The sequence below is a fragment of the Adiantum capillus-veneris genome, chromosome 5 (genome assembly GCF_014529385.1).
Source record: "Adiantum capillus-veneris isolate H3 chromosome 5, ASM1452938v2, whole genome shotgun sequence".
Taxonomy (NCBI): domain Eukaryota; kingdom Viridiplantae; phylum Streptophyta; class Polypodiopsida; order Polypodiales; family Pteridaceae; genus Adiantum; species Adiantum capillus-veneris.
This window is the reverse complement of record NC_140935.1, coordinates 30941206-30950329: the sequence shown is the minus strand read 5'-3', so window position 1 is coordinate 30950329 and position 9124 is coordinate 30941206.

Here is a 9124-nt window from a genome sequence, read left to right as displayed (position 1 = left end):
ATGCATTGCAAGTCCAGTTACATGCCTACCAAGTGTCCAGTTAGCTAGTATAAATGACTCTCACACACTCTCTCAAGCAAGGCAAGTCTTCCACCACTCCCAAGAGAAGAGAGGGCGCCCCCTAGTTGCTAAAGCAAGCTCTGAGTGGCCTGGAACCCGTTCCCACACAGCCTTGAGCCCCGGTGTCTCCCCGCACAACCTTATGAAATTTTGGTTTTAGGCTAAAACGGGCCATACGAGTCGGAATTTAATGCCGTAAATTGCTATACTAAGCTCTAACTAAGGTGTATTTGTCCGAGTACCTGCCAAATTTAGCAACCCCTTCGGGTGTCCGAAAATGCATTTTTTCAAATTCGGGATACAGGTGCAGTTTTTCGAGACAGTTAAAACTAGACGGGTCGGGTGACCAAAAACTTACTATTTTTGGAATTTTTTCACAAAAATTATTTTACTTCACTTTTGGAAGCTTTATGACATTCTAAACATCATGGCATCGACAAATTTTGGGAAATAGCTAAAAATAGACACTTTTCCATTATGATTGTTTCATAGTACAATGGTGTTCTTTTAGCTCGGGATCAGAGACCTTACACCCTAGCAAGAGCTAGGCATGATGGGGCTCTAAGAAAGAAACAAGAAATTGGGGATGCATATGTAATTGATAAAGGGCAATAAACTGTTGCAAAGCTACAATGGACAGCAGGTGATGTGACTGAGCACAAGTGTGTGGCTTAAATTGCATCAATTGCGCGGTCTGCAAGTTGGTGATGCCACGCGGATGCATCATGTGAGAATGCAAGTGGCCAGGGCAGGTTAACTCAACGAAGGGTTGTGAAGAGGTGGGAGTGGAGATTTCTGGGGGTGGGTCAAATTGACTCATGGTGGCCCTTATGCCCTTTTTTTTTGAAAAGTCAAGGGGTGTTTTCCAACATTTCATGCAGTCTTTGAAGACTTTTTGAACACTTTGGAGCTTTTCCGTTGGAAACAAGGGTGGGCTTTCTCCCTTGGCCATGAAATAGAACAATTGACCTTGCCATGATGGACGAAGCTACGTAGGTTTATTGGAAAAAACTACAAACACTTATGATTCAATAAATTGTCAAGAGCAATAATAGATGACCAAGAGGCATAAAATAGATGCCTCTTCTTAGATTTCGTATAGTTCATCCACTTTTACTAGACAATATCTTCTCAGATTCCATAAGCTCTCAACCCTCCACTCGAAAAGTCAAAGGCCAACACAATGTTCGAGCACAAGCAGTTTGCTGCATTGATTTTACACATTCTAGGCTAGCCATTGCCACCACTCCCACATTGGTGACTTTGCCATTCTATTGTTTTTAAAAAAACCCAGGCTTAGCCTAGCTCCTCCACTTGCCTCTCGCCCTCCACCACCGCTGTCCGCCTACCTTCCCCACCATCTCGGTCCTCGTTCCCTCTTTTGCTAGCTATCCCCTATCGCCTACACCAACTGGCAGCAAATGTCGGCACTGTATCTCCCTTGCCCTTCCTCCCTCGGTCGCCACTTGGCCGGTCAACTACGTCCTAGTTTTCATTTTCCTTATAACTTGAGCCGGTGATTTTCACTAATTAAACTTTGTGCCACCTACTCGGTGTTGTTGCCAATTCCTTCTCCTCAATTTCTAGAGTTTTGATTTGCACAATATCAATTAGTGACAATAATGACAACACAATAATCAACCACTACATGTTTAGCTATCCCAATTGTAATGCTAACCACATACAACAGAAAGGTGCCCAATATCATAACATTTTCTTCCACCAAAAGGTATCTTGAGCATTGAGTTCTCTCAAGTATATACACACTATGGTTCTGAATTGCAAATAAGTGATTCTCACACACAAAACCTACACACACATCCCTAAAATAACATTGATTGAAAAATGATAAATGGACCCGATGATCTCCAAATCAAAATCCATAAATTGCCGCTAAATCCTTGTGAAGAGAGGATGTGTACATGCTAGCAATGCACTGGATCACCTTTCCATGATAATGCAGTTTCGAAGGAAAAACTAAAAGAAGTTCAACCTAAAAAACTTACACGGCTTGTAAGAAATTGCGTGCAAATTGATGCTTATACACAAATCCTCTTCATAAACTTGCAATTGAGCATTGAAGAGTCAAGAAAACTCAATCAATAATCTGATTAGGGGATTAATCAGAGGCTTTATGGTGGGCTTATTGAGAAAGATGCTAATGCTAGTGCAAGTGCAAAATTAACTATTCTTCTCTATGAAATTGACTCAAGAAGAGAACTTACCCATTAACATGCTCAATGCTTGGGCAATTAGCATAGATTGAAATACTACCTAGAATTGCTAATCATATTAGGATTTAGAGAGAGGATCATGTGTGATTAAGAGATGCTAATCACTAATCCATTTTTTGTAACTAGTTGAAAAGCTAAAGTGGATTAACCAATGACGCACTCATGTTTGATACATAGATTAGCAATACTAATAACGTTAATTACATGATTGGATAATCAATACACACAAGAACAGAACATAAGCATATAATGGTTATTGGTGTTTTTTTAAGTGTATACACAAGCTCAATTTATAGCCTTGAGCTAAGCATCTTTGCACACATAGGTGATGATGTCATAGGGATTGTCAAGTAAGCTGCACATTAGGATTTATCACGTGGTTATCATGTCATAAGTTGACACATGTAAATGGGTGCTACAAAACCCACACCCTAACATGCTGTTCGCTTTGAGAATAATCTTGGATCGAATCTTGATGCTAAACCATAGATCCCACCTAACGACTTTCTATCAATTGGGTGCAAAGTCCGAACCGTGCGGTGCCACAATGGTGGGGCCTCCTACACGCAATCCAAATGTCAAAGGGGATGGGCATTGGGTAGGCCGCAATATGCCAACAACAATTTTGGTAATCAAGTTGCACCCCGGGCATCTATGCCACGAGGGACATCAAAATTATATGTCTTGTGTGCAAAGAGCCCCTAAGCGATCTCACGCGGAGAGAGAGAGAGAGAGAGAGAGAGAGAGAGAGAGAGAGAGAGAGAGAGAGAGAGAGAGAGAGAAGAGGCCTCGTTGGTGTTGCCCCTTGCGTTGAGATAGATGTAAAGCGCACATGTGGCCTTTCGTTCGGCCATTCGTTCTCAAAAAAGTGCTACAAACGGATGCAAACTTTTCGCCATTTCGCGCACATGCATCCATTCTATAAAAAAAACCACTTGTTCTGTCCGGCCACGTCCTGTGTGCACATGCGTACGCCCGTTCACGTCCTATCATAAGAATCAATATCTAATTCTCCTAAATGATTTTCTCATATTAAACTGATCATTTAATGTGGGGAAGTGCCAAGGGAGAAAAAGCTAGAATATTGGTTCAGCTAGCAGACCGGCCACAGTAGGGATCCAAAGGAGGGAAAATAGGGATCCAAAGGGGGGGGCCATCTGCAAAAGAGCCATGTGAAAACAATGGGCCAAAAAGACCCTAAGGTTCAGCCCATTAAGACTTCCAAAATGCTAAGGTTCCAAAATTCAAAGGTTGTGTCCAAAGGTCAACCCTAGGGAAAATTGGATGCTTTGTGTGTGCCCTAAAAGTCTTTGCACATCCCTACATGGGAGGGGGCGAGCCCCAAAGGTAGGGGATGAGAGAGAAAGCCACACACACACACACAGGCTCCCTTTACACAAAGGGAATGAGGGACACATGTCAGCTCCCTAGGCCAGATGCCCACAAGGTGTGCCCAATTCCTATTGGAAGACCCTTGAAGTGGACCAATGAGAATTAAGCTAGAGTAAATGTAGTTTAATTAATTTAAAAACATTTAATAAAAGAAACCAATGAGAATTAAGTCTCCTAGAAGACTATTGGGCAGTCTCCCAAAGGGTCCAATGAGCATTCAGAAGCCTCATGGCTTACCTGATTCCTATTGGCCAGGAGACAAAGGGGTCCAATGAGAGTTTTGTTTAATTATTTAATTACCTAAAGCTCTCACAAAAGGGGAAAGGGGGACACATGTCAGAAGGCTATCACTTATGCTGCTTAATTCCTATTGGCTTGACTTGGGGAGGTCCAATAAGGCAAAAGCCAGACCTAATTAGCAGCTAGGGCTCGCCCAAGAGAGAGAGAGGGCTGATTTTTGCTTGGCATTGACACACACACACTCACACTTGACCATGTGTGAAGGAAGAATACTCTATCTCCTCCCAAGCTTTAATGGAGAGCTCATCACCTACTCCAAGCTTGTGAGATAGAAGCCTACATCAACACTCTCTTGGCATGTGGATGCAAATCCAACCAAGAGCCAAGCTTCAATGCATGCTCATCTCCTCTACCAAGCTAATTACTAAGCTAAGCTATGCTAATATGAGTGATTATGTGAGGAGACGTACATCTTTCTCATAAGATACTCCTTCTTCCTCTCAATCTACTCTCATACCCTGCTAGCTCTCACCATCTTCGAAGGTGTGTGAGGTCTTGGGTCTGAGAACGGGGATAATTCAAGTTGTGTTTGATTAAGTGTTTTGCTTGGTGTATGAAGCTTCCATCTTCATTGCACTAGCTAGTCTTGAAGGAACACAAAGAATTGTATTGTACAATGTCTCTCTTGATGGGAGAAACCATAATACAAAGCCTTTTGGAGGGGGGACCGGCTCCATGCAAATCCGGTCCTCAACTGTTGTCAATAGCTTAATTGCTCTCTCTTTTGAAAGTATTGTCGATGCTATCTAACTAGGTGTTATGCTTTTTGTTGCTCTCTCCACCCAAGCACTCTTGTAATTCTCATTAGGAAGCTATTCTAATGAAATGCCCACTATGTTCATACTGATTTCCGCTACACAAAAGTTATTAGGCCATTAAATGTTACATTGGTATCAGAGCTCAAGGTTTCTCTTTTCTTGCTCAAGAAGGGAGGTCCTCAAGCTAGCTACAAATGGTTGGTATTATTAATTGCCTGTGAGTAAGTAGAATAGGGATTTTTCAGCCTTGCAGTGCGCCTGCCTTTGTGCAGTTAACGGGGCATCACCGTCGAGAGCTATGGTCTTAATAGTGGAGTCCTACGGGGCTTGCCTATGGCTTAACCACTATTGAGCTATTAGAAGCTTGACAGGAGCCGGTGCTGTCTTGGTGTCGAAAGACCCTCTCTTCTATTCCTTGCAATTAATGGTATTCGAGCCGCGGGTACAGTAGCTTGAGTGCTTTTTCTAAAGGGGTAAAGAGGAGTAGCAACTAGGGCTTGAAGTGCCAAAGTACAACTAAAAAGTTTACACCTAAAAGTTGTTAGAATGGCTGACAATAGTAAAGAGAGTGAAATTAATGCTGATAACTTTGATTTTGCTCATGAGCAAGCTACTAATGATGCTTCAATGCTTGTTAACTATCTTGTTTCTAGGCTTCAACAAGCCATGGGCAATCCATCTCTCCAAAGTGAAGTGCAACGGCAGCTCCGTGCTCACGGGATTCTCCAAGCTCATCACCATGACGAGAGAACACCTAGGAAGCCTCCTTGTGAGACTACCAAAAGAGGTCTCTCTCCGATTCGGGAAGAAGAAGAGAATCCATATGAAGGGCTCAAGAATTTACTTCTTGATGATGCATCTCCTTCCCAAAGGAGAACTCAAGAGCCTCCACCGAAGGAACGAGAAAGAAGCGAGTCTCCCGCCACCTCGGCGGAGATGGCTCCACGAAGACGGCGGGCTAAACGCTCTCCATCACCACCAAAGCGGAGAAGACCATCATATTCTTCTCCTCACCACAATTCAAAGAGGGATGATAAAAAGCAAGAGAAGAAAAAGGCGAGAAAGAGGACACCCTCTTCTCCATCTTCTTCATCCTCTTCCTCTTATGAAAGCTATGGTGAAGACGACAAAGATCAAGACAAGAAAAAGGCGAGAAAGAGGTCACCCTCTTCTCCACCTTCTTCAAATTCTTCACCTTCTGAAGAAAGTGATGGTGCAACTTTTGAACCATCAAAAAGAAGAGGCCATAGGAAATCCTATGCCGCATGGAAGAGGTCGTCCAAGTTGAAGAAATTCAAAGAGGGAGGGAAGAGCATCTCTTTCCTTACCTATGATGGCACCTTCGGTGCTACGGACAAAGTCTTGGCCTTTATCCAACAATTCGATGCGGCGTTTGGAGATGAGGGCTTCACGGAGTCCTCTAAGCTACGCCATGTAGCTATGCACTTTCAAAAGTCCGCCAGACAATGGTGGTCTAGCCTACGAGCCAACGGTGAAGCTCCACGAACATGGAAGGCTTTAAGAACTTCCATTATGAAGCAGTTTTTGGCCACCGATGCCAAAGACAAAGTACTCACCGAATGGCGAAGCTTAAAACTCTCTCCCAATGAATCCATCCACAAATATGTAGACAAGTTTTGGGACCTACAACTCAAAGCCACTGTCTTCAAAAAGTTGGATTTTGGAGAGCAAAAGCAACAATTTTGTGCGGGCTTAACCGAAGAAATGGCGGAGTATGTCAACTCCCAAAGGCCACGTACTATATCGGCGGTAATACACCATACTATGGTGGCCTCGCGAATCAATTTCCAAACGGGGGGTAAAAGAAATAATAAGCCCCCGGAAAACAAGGGTTCCAATGAGCCTAAGGGGAAGGACAATGTCCAAAAGTCTCCTAAGGGCAATTCCAACAAAGCTAAAGAGAAGGGAGTTTACAAAGGAAAGAATAAACTCTCTCCTGAAGAGCTTGAGCGTTATCGTAAGGATAACCGGTGTTTCAAGTGCGGCGAACAAGGGCATGCGTACCGCGCTTGTCCCCAAAAGAACAACCGCCAAGATCCTCCTAGAGCTTCTTTGGTTGAAATCCAAGAGGAGGAGATTCACCAAACTCACCACAAAGGATCTCCTCTATGCCATGCTTGGGGAAAGGTAAGAGAACATGATGCTTTTATTCTCTTTGACCCTGGTTCTACTCACAATTTCATATCTATGGAGTTAGCCACCAAGCTAGGCATACAATCCTACGAGATGGGAGATATCCTACCCGCAGACAGTGCCTTCAAGGGGCAAGAAGCTTCAGTCACTCCCTTAATCGGGAAATTGAGGCTTCATGTCCAAGGCTATGTGGACAAAGAGGACTTCTTTATCTCTCCTCTCAAGCATGAGGATGTAATCCTAGGGGCACCATGGTTTGACGCCTGGCTGCCGATGTTAAATTTCCTGAAAGGAGAATCTCCTTTAAGTTCAGGGAAAAGGACATGTATATAGATGCTAAGGAGATGGGTAACACCATCCCCATTGTACATACACCAGCTTTCAACAAGTCAATAAAGAGCTCTATTTCCGTGTACATGATTTTTGTTAAAGATTCTCAAAATGAACCTAATGCTTTAGCAAAAGAAAATAAAAGCAACCAAAAGGAATTAGAGTTATCCAATTTTCTCAAGGGGTTTCAAGATGTTTTTATTGACGACATCCCTTGTGAGCTACCTCCTAAACGAGGTAATGACGACCATGCAATTGAACTTCTTCCAGGAAGTTCACCGCCTAACAAACCTCCTTATAGAGTTTCTCAAGCTCAACAAGAGGAGATTATGCGGCAAGTGCATGAGTTAGTTGAGAAGGGCATGGTTAGGCCTAGCTCATCTCCATTTTGCTCACCTGTGCTATTAGTGCAAAAGAAAGACGGCACATATCGTATGTGTGTCGACTATAGAGCACTAAATAGGATCACTATCAAGAATAGGTTTCCCGTTCCACGGGTAGAAGACCTATTTGATAAGCTACAAGGATCGACCTACTTCAGTAGGATTGACCTAAAAAGTGGCTATCATCAAATAAGGATAGTTGATCAAGACATTGTAAAGACCGCATTTCGTACTACATTTGGTCTTTACGAATACATTGTCATGCCTTTTGGCTTGACTAATGCACCAGCCACATTCAACCGCTTGATGGAGAAGCTGTTCAGGCCTCATCGAACCTTCACTGGAGTGTTCTTTGATGATATTATCATCTACTCTAATTCATTGGAGGAACACAAGCAACACCTCCAGGTAATATTTCAAGTTTTAAGAGAGAATAAACTTTATGTTAATCGAAAGAAAAGTGAATTTTTCTTGCAAGAGATTCAATATTTAGGTCACATTATCTCTCAAGATGGAATCCAAATGGATCCATCCAAGTTAGAGGTAATAAAAGGATGGCCTAAACCAAGGAATCTTCATGAACTAAGAAGCTTTATAGGTATGTGTGCATACTATAGACGCTTCATAGAAAAGTTCTCACAAATTGCGGGACCATTACATGACCTAACAAAGAAAAATGTTAGGTATACGTGGTCTGCTAAGGAGAACAATGCTTTCGAAAAGCTTAAAGAAAAACTTATCTCTCAACCTGTGCTTACACTACCGGATCTCTCAAAACCATTTGAGGTCCAATGTGATGCTTGTGGTGATTGCCTTGGGGCTGTTTTGCTCCAAGAAGGGCACGCCATAGGCTATGAGAGTCGAAGGCTCGACCCTGTTGAGCAAGCTCTAGGCATATACGAAAAAGAACTCCTTGCAGTTCTACATGCCTTAGACTCATGGAAGCACTATTTATTGGGGACTCCTTTCATTCTGCGAACGGATCACCAAAGTCTTAAGTACTTCATGACGCAGACCAAGCTTTCCGACAAACAAATGAGGTGGGCAAATTTCCTTTCGCAATTTCATTTTCATATTGCTCACATTGCTGGCAAGCATAATCAAGTAGCCGATGCACTCTCAAGACGACCGAGAGTGAATGCGGTTTCCATAGCAACTCACAATGATCTATCTTCAATGATAGATGAGTATGCTATTGATCCCGATTTTAGAGATGTGATTTCAGCCCTTGCATTAGGGAAGAAAGAAGAACCATTTACTTTACAAGATGGTTATCTTCTCTATGGCAATAGACTATGCGTTACTAACTCACTACGTGAGAAAGTAATGTATGAATCTCATGCTCCCCCATATGCGGGGCATAGAGGGATTCAGTCTACCCTAAAGGGAATTGAAACATATTTCTATTGGCCTACCATGAAAGTGAACATACACGAGTATGTTTCCAAATGTGTGGTATGTCAAAAGACAAAATTTGATAGAGGGAAGCAACTTGGATTGCTTCAACCCTTGC